This window comes from Betta splendens, chromosome 15 (assembly GCF_900634795.4).
Source record: "Betta splendens chromosome 15, fBetSpl5.4, whole genome shotgun sequence".
Taxonomy (NCBI): Eukaryota; Metazoa; Chordata; class Actinopteri; order Anabantiformes; family Osphronemidae; genus Betta; species Betta splendens.
Window position 1 is genome coordinate 8156893 of NC_040895.2, and position 11389 is coordinate 8168281.

At 49.7% G+C, this 11389-nt stretch overlaps 2 long non-coding RNA genes across 4 annotated transcripts in view; both read right to left on the bottom strand.

The window, feature by feature from the left end:
* Window positions 1-641: 641 nt before the first annotated feature.
* On the bottom strand, window positions 642-5948 carry LOC129603003 (uncharacterized). Of its 3 annotated transcripts, none has more exons than XR_008692527.1 (4): window positions 5855-5948; window positions 3282-5746; window positions 1465-2025; window positions 642-1074 (listed from the first exon to the last, which is right to left on the bottom strand). It is a non-coding gene; the product is annotated as an uncharacterized LOC129603003 (long non-coding RNA). The 3 variants fall into 3 exon arrangements; XR_008692526.1 differs by having other exon boundaries at window positions 3282-4860; window positions 5600-5938; XR_008692525.1 differs by having other exon boundaries at window positions 3282-5938.
* A 2624-nt stretch (window positions 5949-8572) lies between these two features.
* LOC114870591 (uncharacterized) overlaps window positions 8573-11389 on the bottom strand; it is an 89397-nt gene continuing 86580 nt past the window's right edge. The window contains exons 4-5 of the long non-coding RNA XR_008692531.1: window positions 11187-11338; window positions 8573-11052 (exon numbers count right to left, since the gene is read on the bottom strand). This is a non-coding gene — a long non-coding RNA (uncharacterized LOC114870591). The remainder of the gene's footprint in view (window positions 11053-11186; window positions 11339-11389) is intronic.

Sequence of the window (11389 nt, forward strand, 5' to 3'; positions counted from 1 at the left end):
CAGAAGAGTCTGACAAGAAGCCCGTTTTTTAAGTTGGGCGTTTAAAAGTATTAACATAGTGGTCATGCCAGGAAAACTAAATCCTTTGGAGCTCTGTGCATGCACATACAAGAATGCACACCCACATTTGCACAAGCGTCGCGCTGCAAGTACGTACAGTATAGATGCAGTATAGATGCCTGAGCAGAGACACAAAGTGGGTCTCATGGGTTCAGTGGGGTATTTCCAGCAGGTCCACTGCTTCTAATTACAGCAGACCCTGCAGTCATTGTCTATTTTCTCTTTCTTTCATTCGCCTGCCATCGGCTTCATGTGGTTGTAGTTTGCATTAATTCATATGCGGTGCACATTTGCGTGTGTTTGTAGCCCAAGTAGTTGAATCCCGGTGCAATCGCAACACAAAGGTATGTTCCGGATGCTCCTAACAGCGATCCCACCCCGTCCTCTGGTTCCAGGAGACTACAGTATATTCTCACATGGTTGTGCAACATGATGTTGCTCAAAGGGGAAAAACATCTCATCAGCACCTCAGAATACACACACACACACACACACACACACACACACACACACACACACACACACACACACACACACACACACACACACACACACTGTATATATAGACACAGTATGTGAGGTCTGATTGTCCGTTCTCTGCTTTATGTCTGTCAGTGGGTTCTCCTAAACTCTGTATATCGTCCATCTGTCTCTGCACTAATAGCGCCAAGACAAATTCCTGTACATTTATTTGTCTTGGCAATTAAAGTGCTTTTGTTCCTTTTTTCAAAGCGTGGAAGTCATTGCGGCGCAAAAATGATTGTAATCCCCGGAGCCAACAATTGAATGTAACAATAAAAAAGGAAAATGCAATCTGTGTATGATGAGTGGGACTGTGGAGACTCATGTTATTGCTCTCCTAATGAGGGCCAATCAGGGCAATAATAAATGTCTCTGCAGCTGGTGGGGTGCCACATGTTGCAAATGTGACAAATTGCCTCATGGAGCCCGTGCGGTTTTCCACAGCGCTGATCTGACTTGACATCTGAGAGGGTATTCCTCCTTTGGCAGGGGCTGTGGAAGATAATGACAGCCATATTACATCAACACGGTGCCATGCCAACTGCAGAACTGATGACATATCCCATGATGCAAAGCTGTAATGGGCTTCCCGTCAAAAGCTGTCATGCAGCTCTCAATTTTGGTCATTTTTCATGCTCTGCTGTAACAGATAGTTACAGTGATTGTATTTTAAACTGCAGAGGGAGCTCCAAAGGGACAATAGAAACGTTATTACAGGATTAACTGTATTGTCAATTGAATTTGTCTTTAATAAAGCTTGGATTAATAGTAAAATGTCAGTCAAATCCCATAAGACAACGTCTGCATACTGTATAAAGATCCCCAATGTGGTCTATGATGGAAAAGAAACACGAAGCATAACAGAAACGATCTGACATTTACCTGATGAAACTGAGAAGAGGAAGCAGCAGGAAGCAGCGCGACCATCAGTCGATGTGACACTGTGCATCTCCACTGACCTGCATCTACCACAGAGTCCGAATAGAAACTACGAAGACAATGATGCGCTCATTCCCTTTGTGTACAGATGTTGCACCGTAGTAGAGTTTATTCAAGGTCCTGTTCCTCCTCCTTCTCCTACTCTTCTGACTGGAGTCCTTATGTTTGAGTTCTTCTTGGATTCACTTCTCTGGAAACTGTCTGTGAATCAGCACTTTCTTCACTCGTGAGCCAGACTGACACACGCTATGATGTTTGGTAGCGTTAGACAAAACAGACTCTGCAGCAAACTTGTGGAGCGAACTCGGTCTTTTCAGGAGTGTGTAAAAATCAAAAGAGCAAGTCCCCGTTCTGCTAATGTGGCCTTCTGGTTTCCTCTGCTGGATGTTATTTGGGATTGTCAGGTGTGGGTGGGCTTGGCTGTTTTTCAGCCTATTAGCTGCAAGCCAGAGACTCCCGTCCTGCCAGTTTGAGAGTCGCAGCCAGCCAAGACAAGGTGGTGGTCTAGATTTCCAGAAATCAAAGCAGATTGTTGTAAATCGTGATCATCACTTCCTTTCTGCATCCAAAGAAAGCATTTTGGAGGTGGTGGACGATTATTCTACCAGACGCTGGTGTAATGTAGTATGTTTGGCTTCACCTATCCATCTGGAATACATTGCACACACTGTCATGGAAACACAGGCAACACGGTCGTATCACCTCAAGGAAAATAACTGATGTCACTCAAACTGCTGAGTGGACACATCAGGTGCAGTGAGAGAATTATGGCGTGCGCGTCTTATCGTCTCCCTCACGCAGTAGATGCGTCCAAATATAAGCGGTTGCAGCCAGCGGCGAGCAGGCTCCCTGCAGGGTGTTGTTGGGAAGGGGCCCCTCTGCGGTTAATTAGCGGGCAGTGATTTGGCCCCGAGAGGGCCAGGTCGGCTTAGCGGTGAGCTCACTTCCCCTCGTCTTCACACTCAAATGCACGGCCGCTCCCCAGCCATGAGTCAGAGCGTCGGGAGCGGGCGGGCGAGCGAGGGCGAGAGAAACAGGAAGTCGTTTCGCCCGCGCCGGGCCCATCTCCAGTCCCGTCGCCTGCCAAGTCTGAGTGGCGTGATTGCAGGCGAAGCTGATTAAAACAAAACAACTGAGCCTGGTGCCCATCCTCCTCCACTGCGAATATACAGTACACACGGACTGTGACCCCCCCCACACACACACGCACACGCACACACACACGCACACACACACACACACACACACACACACACACACACACACACACACACACACACACACACACACACACACACACAAAGAAGCAGGATGTGAGCGGGATCCTGGATGTGATCTCTTTATACTCTAATGGCATCCTGATGGATCACAGGTGCCTCCAGAGTCGCACACTGAATACACATGAGATGATCCAATGCCCGCTTTCCTGCTGTAATTATCTAATGATTATTATGTCTTTGGGTATTTCCTCGTGCTGACGCTTTCGGCACTGATAAAGCAGCTCCAGTCTGGTTCCTTCCAGACTACAGCGATGAGAAAGCAGCCACGTAAACATGCGTCTGACTTTGGAAAGGATGTTGTGTGTGAAAGGTTTGAAAACGGCAGCAGAGCGGCTTCATTGAGCTGGTCCTGCTTCAAAATGCCTTCTAGTTTACTAGAGGAGCACAAGCTACTCACTAAGGGAATCAGCTGGTACAGAAATATTAAGTGTGATCCGTATGAAGCCACCTGTCAGTGACCCGGGGCTGGGTGATACGTACGCTTCTGAAGTCCGTGGGTCCAAACGAGTCCAGAAGAAGCAAGAGTTCGCTAAGAAGCCCATCATTCCCAGTGGAGGTGATGAAATCCATGTTGAAATCCTGCAGCCGGGCCTTTTGAAGCATTCCGACTGATATCGCATGAGAATGTGGCACTGGAAGTGGGACACAACACGTTTTCCACCTGTAATTGAACGTTAGCCTGAAGAAAATTAGACGCCTAATGTGATGATCACCTGCTATTCAGGCCCAGCCCTGGGGCCGTGCTGCCATTCCAGAAATGACTCGAGTTTTTGCCAAAAACTAATATGACCTGTCAATACACGCTTGGCGTTCGCTGATCTGTCGCTTTCTCTTTGTGTAATAGCAATGATGGGAAAATGGAAGGATTTAGGGTTGGCCATGACGACAGTCACCAGCCCTCCTGGACCGGCTTTTGACAGATCACACAGGGGCGCTGGTTGGTACATTTGTTTTGTGCTCCACACAATCAAAATGAACTCACTATAATGTTAAGGAGCTATTTTGAACTGGGATTTATTCTCTCCGCGTGTTTATGCCAAGTACTTAGAGTTGGCTTCCGTGTGTACAGTTCCTGTATGAGCTTCTGTCAAACCGGCCGTAAATAATATTTCTCCCCAGCTGTAACGTCCTGCAGGCGTCCAGGTGGAGATCGATTTTATGCACACAACAAGCACGAACCGCTAAAACTGTGCGTTCCTCCGCACATTTCGCTCAAAAAGCTCTAAAAGCGATCCACTAAGTGACGCACAGTGGCGATAGGGCTGCACAGATTCCACACACTCCTTCAACAATGCTCAACATTGTAGTGGGCTCAACTATAGGGTACAGTGCAGAGGATCACTGACACTGCAAACATACATGAGATCAGTTCCTATGGATGACATGCACCCAGTCATCAGAGCGCTCAGCGATCAGAGCGTGGGCTTTGTTCGTCTGTCAGGCTGTTTTAAGGCTGTAAACCTCAGGACGGCGAGTTGAGGCCGCCGCACCTCGACCTCCAGCCGGTCCCGCATCACGTCAACACGCCACATCCGAGCGTCTGCCTGGTTTCTCCCCAACGCGTCCTCCCGGGGGTCGACGCGGGGGCGAAGCTCGGCCGCAAACACCGGGGGGAAGAGAGAAAGGCGGCGCAAAGGATCGTTACCCGCGAGGACGGCGCTGCTTGTTTTGACACGCACGGTGAATGGAGCTCTGCAGGCGTCAGGGCGGCAGCGAGGAGCCGAGTGATGGAGCGCCTCCAAATTACTGTATGTACAGTCACCTGAGCACACACGCAAAGCCCTCCACGCAGGACTCGCTCACATACTTTGAGAGCAGGTAGAAATACTTCTAGTGTATGTCGAGGCTGCTGTCATCAGTCACTGTTTTCACTGAGTTGTTGGATGACCTGAAGCGCACGGAGCAAATATTTTTCATTATTTCCTGGAAGAAATGATGTTTGAATTTATGTACTGTACTAGTGAGAGCTTTGGAACAGCCAGACCTCCCTGGAGCAGCTACAGTAGATGGCATGGCCTGAGCTGGTGGGCGCCTCCAGATGAGCTCATCAAGTCATTTTCTAACACAGGGAAGGCAGAGGGACATTTAATAACTTTTAATAAATCATTCATTTGCATGCGCTCCTCAAGCTCCAAATGCAGCGTACCCGCGTCAGCACCAGTCACACCTTAGCGTGTCCTCCACAAAAAAAGGTTCCCCTGATTCTAAGGTCTCTAATGCATTGCTCTTGCACTTTGCAACCAGATTGATGTAATCTACAGTACTTACATTCACTTCACAACTCAGAGAATAGGAATGGAGGGGACTTTATGGCCTGCATGAATAGTGGGCTCAAACGCCGTGTAATGACATCTCAGTCGGACCCTGGACTCACAGTTCAGGCCTAATGGCCAGAGAGACTGGGCTTGGCTACGGCCACTCATTTGTAGTAGAGTGGTCATTACTGAGAGACAGCAGCCAGCTGTGGTGCAGTGCTGCTTATTTGGAGGTAATGAGAGGTAACATGGGTGTAATGTGGTTCCGTGTGCACATATTTGTCTCCACGTCCAGAACGTCTCTCGCCTCCCCCTTGCTCTCCTTTCTCTCTCCGTCAAATAAATCCACTGTGGCTCTTTTGAAAAATCCCTCCACCTTTTTTCCTGCCAAACATTCTTTCTGCGCCTCTCTCTCTCTCTCTCTCTCTCTCTCTCTCTCTCTCTCTCTCTCTCTCCGATCCCTCATTAAACCCGGAGTGTTTTGGTGTGAGCTCAGGGCCCCTCAGATGTGGGAAGGGAGCGCTTCGCGGAGGGAGGTCTTACCCGCCGGGCCGAGCGGGCCCTCCAGAACCGAGCGGGTCCTCCAGAACCGAGCGGGCGCCAGACGGGACTTGGGTGTCGCGGGGCATCAGGAAGACGGGGGAACGGCTCGGGTCGACGCCGGGCTCGTCTGGCCCGTTTCCCGGCCTCCTGTGTTGCAGCATGAAAAGGAGCAGGTCGTTTACACCCGGGTGAAAAAAGCCACCACAGCCACAGCAGCACCTGGATGTTATTTGGGCTAATGGACTCGGGGCTTACTCAATAGGAATCAACTTGGGGGGGCTGTTCCAGGCACCACCCTGCTTCACGTCCTGCCTTCCTTTGTTTTTCCTACCTGCCCCCTGCCCCCCCCCCCCCCCCCCCCCCCCCCCCCCCCCCCCTCCCGGTCCTTATCTCTCCCCGCCCCCCCCTTTCGCCGTCCCGTGTGTTTATTTGATTTTGCGGCGAGCTGTGTTATGACAGAGTCTTCACTCCCCGGATGCATGCAGTCAGTGCTTGCGTCCTGCCCTTATGAGGTATGGGGGCTCTGCCAGCCCTGCGCGACCTGCCCTTCCCAGGCGGAGGGCAGGGAGGGGGGTGTGGGGGGGGCGACTTCTGCCCACGCCCCGTCCTTTGCAGGCGAGCGCTGATGAAACTTCACACATGCAACCACACGAACGGACTGATTCATGCCTAATGATGAATGTTTTCCCTCCTGCCTCCTTTGTTCTCACGGACGGCTCGAAACGCTGACACGGGACGTCCCGGCACCGGCCACGTCTCTGTTAGCTCATTCATGCGAGCTGCGGAGTTGTTTACCATCCATCACCAGGACCTTGAGGACGCGTCCTCCGCGATGTTCACTTCATTTGTCATAGTCTCCAACCCCAGGACACAGATAGCAAAGACGGGGGGGCGCAACCACATGCAAAGTCATGAAATTATGATACATTAAAGCTGGTGCTGAGAAAATATTTGCTTTCTCGCGTCGTCTTCACTTCACTGCTGAGACAGCTGCTCCATCCGAAAACCAAAGATACCACCCAAGACACACGTGGAGCGTACGCGGAGCGGTTCAAGAGGCAAAAAGTGAGCCGTACATGAAAAATAAGCCCGGTGCGATAAAAGCTGTCAACCGTGTTTCCATCCGTCTCATCTTCCCGGCGTGAACCTGAAAGGGCCTCGAGCAAAATGTTCGATTTCATAATTTTTCCATTCCTTAATTTTCACCACGGAGCCCGACATGTTTTAGGAGGTGCAACCTAATATTGCCTGAACTCCGGGACCTACCACAAAGATCTCTGGGTAAATGGGAGGGAAGGAAGTGCACAGACAGGAGGATGGGCGTGGATGGAAAAGTGCGCAGTGACTTGGCTGCAGCGCGCCCTTAAGTAACAACACATGGCAGAGGAGGAACTCCATATTCACGGACGCGGCGCGTGTGCACGGATGGGGACGGTCCAGGAAGCTGACCGGCTCCGCGAGGGGAGCTGATAACGCTGTGCCATACCTAATTCCTTTCCATGCTCTCATCCTGGGTAGGCATCACAATGGACATGATTCATGGGGGTAATTCCGCCAGCTACTGACTTGGCTCCTGCCTGCATTTGGGAAGAATGTGACCTCACAATACGCCTCTTTCAGGCCCATCCCTGTCTGACTGCGACCAGCCTCTCCTTGAAGCGCTCCTCTGTTAAAGCCTGCGGAGTGAGGACAAGGGAACAGAGGCGAAGTGAGGGGGGGAAATCATGCAAACACACTCCTCCTCCTTCATCTTTGCCCGTCCTACAGCTCCTCGCGCTCGCCCACTCAGTCTGAAGGATGCGCGGTGAGAGGGGGGGGGGGGTTAAAACAGCGAACTCGAAAGTTAACCGCTGCGACGACCGCAGGGACGAGCGCTGATTGCGCGGGGGGTGTCGGAGGCGCCTGCTTCACGGTGTCGCACACAGGGACCGCCGCGAGCGGTGATCGGGTCGCGAACACGTGACGCAGACCCCGTTTCGCCGACCGGAGCCCCGTCTTCATCTGGTGCCTAAACAACCCGTGATCATCAAAGCCCGGCGTTTGGCTGCGTGAGGCCATTAATTCCTGGTTGCATTCCATCTGTCACAGACACAAAGGCCTCGACTTTATCTTCAGTCGCTGTTGAAACGTAAATCTCTCCGTGGGGCGGCTCAGGCACAAGTGAGCTGACAATCGATGGAACGCTGCAGTTCATAATCAGAGCCACTGCCAAAAGGAAACATGTTGTATATATATGTTTAATACAGGATAATGATGATTCAGAATCATTCCTCTATTGTCTGGGACAAATGCCATAAACGTAAAGTGGAACAATGTAAATGTTTGTTCTTTAATTTTTTTCAAGGCTTCCAGGACATCGAGTATACGATGTGGTCACGAACAAGCTTAATATTTAATTCCAACTGAAAACTAGAGAACAAGAATATATCTTTAACAAGGGACACTTTATGCTAGAAGGTCATCCACAGCTCTTACTTATTACGAGAGTTGCTCAACCTCCAGTCCAATAAATGCCTTTTTATTCCGGCTGTTTGCCTCTGCCCAGTTTGACTTCACTACAGGGGGAGACCTGCACCATCATCATCAAACGCGGCCGGGGACGAGTGGCGGCTCGCGCACGTCAAACCGCACGCATTTGCAGGGCGTCGACGCCAGAAGGTTTGTGAGCAGAGGTGGTTTTGTCATGTCAACGTCCTCGACGCGCCGCCGCAGTCTGCCTCGTAGTGGGGAAAAAAGAAAAAAACACAGCGTGATGTCACTTCTGGCAGCGCAGCGGCGTCTGAAGACTTTTTATGCGCCACCCCAATGAATTGAGAAGCAGACGTTACTCAGAATCACAGTGGAGACTATCTGTTCTCCACAGTTAAAGCTGCAATTTGTTAGCGTGGACCGCCGCCACTGTCTGTTGACTGCGCACTAACACAAAGCAGAGCGGATCGCTCAGAACATCCCCAGAAGGCGCTGCAGCGGTGCCGCTCAGCCCGTCGACCCGGCTAAAGGGCCGAGCGGCACCGTCTGCAAAGCGCCGAGCGGGGTCGCTCACAATAGAGCCTCGTCTGGACCATCAGTCTCCAGCGCGGACCACGTCTTGTGCTGCAGTTAAAAGCCTTGGCAGCGCCGCGACCCGGCGCCTGTGATAAATTGATTGTTCTATGAAGCCTGTTGAAAATATTTGGAGGCCTCGATCCATCCTCACTGTTTGTCACTGTGCATTAGCGGAGAAGGGGGAGATTCCTGGGCCCTGAGTCACGGGGCCCCGTGTGCGAGCACCTTCCAGACAAAACTGGGCAAAGATCGGCGAGAAAGTACAAACTGCACATTTTAACCACATTTGACTGAGAAATAAAAGCCAAGGCCTGTACAGTGACTAGGTGTCTGGGTTCACTCTCATGCCTCAAATCTCCATCAGATACAAATGTTATCTCACCAGTCACATCAACGCTCCTCTATCACGTCTGCTGAACGTTGGATAATGCAATAAAGGGACCCTTTTCGCTCCTCAGAATGAAACACTCATCCTGTGGGGAAAACTGAGTTAACACTCAGCATTTCTATTTTGGAGCGGTGTCTAGACAAAAAAAAAAAACATTTTACTAGAGACCAAAAGCCACAGCTACGTTCTGCAAAGCTGCACTAGAACTGAACACGCTACACAACATGTTGGGGAAAATGACACATGGTGCGCGGACTTTGTGCCAAGCACCTTGCAGCGTGTATATTTTACCTCCAGATATAATATATGGGTGATGAGGTCATGCGTTTACTTCCTATGATGTCCCTGTGCTGGGGAAAACATTGTCTGCAGTCATAAAATGTTTATAATAGTGTCGTTTATAGGATGTTCCTTGTATGCATAATTGTTTGCAGCGTAATAAAAAACAAGGCAGACAAAGTGCAAATTAAGGGTTTTGTGGGGGTACTGACCACCTATTTTCAACACAACATCTGTAAACTCAGTAAATGTGTCCAAACCCTCAACACACGCCCAAAAGTGTGACCACAGATGATGTCATTTCGCCATAATGAACATTTGGAGCTGGAAAGCAGAGGCTGTTGGTTTAATTAAAAAATTAGCCTAGTTATTATTATTCATTTAAAATCTTTAGCCCTTTTGCGTTGTATAATTGGCAGATTAAAGAAGTGTCAAAATGCCAAACTACAGCTGATGGTTTATACTGTAGAGCTTTATACAAATGATGCACAGACTAATAGTAGTTGCTACAGTGTTGTTAGTCTGATTCACTCGTGGACAAAGACAAGCGAAAACTCATTTCTATTAAATTGATATCCAAGTAATGATGTAACGCTTCTCGATTTCTTTGAAATGGTCTTTGTGAATCATCGCTGTGATTATGATGGTGACTGCATCACATCCCTTCTGGAGCTTCCTCTCCTCCCTGTGAAACCTCAGAGTCAGCACCCATCACCATCACTGCAGCGTCATGTACAGTAGGAAGGAGGCACATGCAAAGGCCTCTGTTTGCTACACACACACACACACACACACACACACGCACGCACGCACGCACGCACGCACGCACGCACGCACGCACGCACGCACACACACACACACACACACACATGCACGCACACACACACACACGCGCGCACGCACACGCGCACACGCATACTTTTAGGCATCAAACAGGAAGTGGCGAAAGCCAAATTTCCCCCTTGATCATAATTTCACTTTCTGTACAGAAGCATGAATGATTTTGAGGAACAACTGAAGTGAACTTACGTACGCTACTGTTTAATTAACCACAGACTGTCGTTATAACTGCTTCATAGTTTAGTTTCACTTCAGTGTCGCCCCTTCATGACTCACTGCTGTATTTTATCCTAAACCTCTGCCTTTTCATTTTCGTCCTCTGACAGAACAACGTCTGTCTGTCTGTAACCTCCAGGAGCTCTATTGATACAGAAACGCCTGATAGGCCTGTCTTGATTAAAGGATGCTAAATGAAATCAAACTCTGATACTGTAACAGGAACAAAAGCATCGGCAGGTCGGCAGGAAGAGATGGCCCCCATTAGGCCTCACTGCAGCCTCTGTTGATTGATATGATAGCAAGTCCATTCAAACTGCAAATTTTACACATGATTGAGGCTCTATTGGATGTAATGAAATGGCCTTCCTGAATATTGCACTTGAGCGACCATGTGACTGCCAGCACAATAGCCGCTATTATAGTTTTTGGCCCACAACCCACTTTTCATTGTACCAGGTCTGTGGAGTTATTATAGCAGAACTCCGGGTGAACCCGCGGCTTCGGTTTCTTGGTGTTACGGATGAGACCGTTCTCTTCACCGGGAGCAATTCACACAGTGTTAATTGACCACCGCGATCACTCAGCAGATTCGTGGAAAGCCTCCTGGGTCAAAGGAGCCGTCCGGGGAGCAGGGCCAGAACCGGGGCGGCAACTGGGGCACTGCCTTGTGACCACAGGTTCACTAAACAAACCGGAAAGATACACAACATAAGAAAATCAAGTTGAAGATTCTGTTTGTGTTGATTAAAGTAAGAAATATGAACAACACTCTTGTTCTTGTGTTATTTATTTGCTACAAATAGGGACGTGACCCACTTTGTGTGTCTTTGTGACCCACTTTGGATCTCTTTGTCAGCCGCTCATACAGATGTGCATCAGTCGCTGGGGGAGGAGCTGCAGCGCACACAGACTAGGCGTGGGCACGGGGCGTCCATCTGGCCGACTATAATCAGCTTTAAACAACGGGGCTACAGACAGGGGAACAATACGGGCCACATGTGTAAAAACAGAGGCGCGCC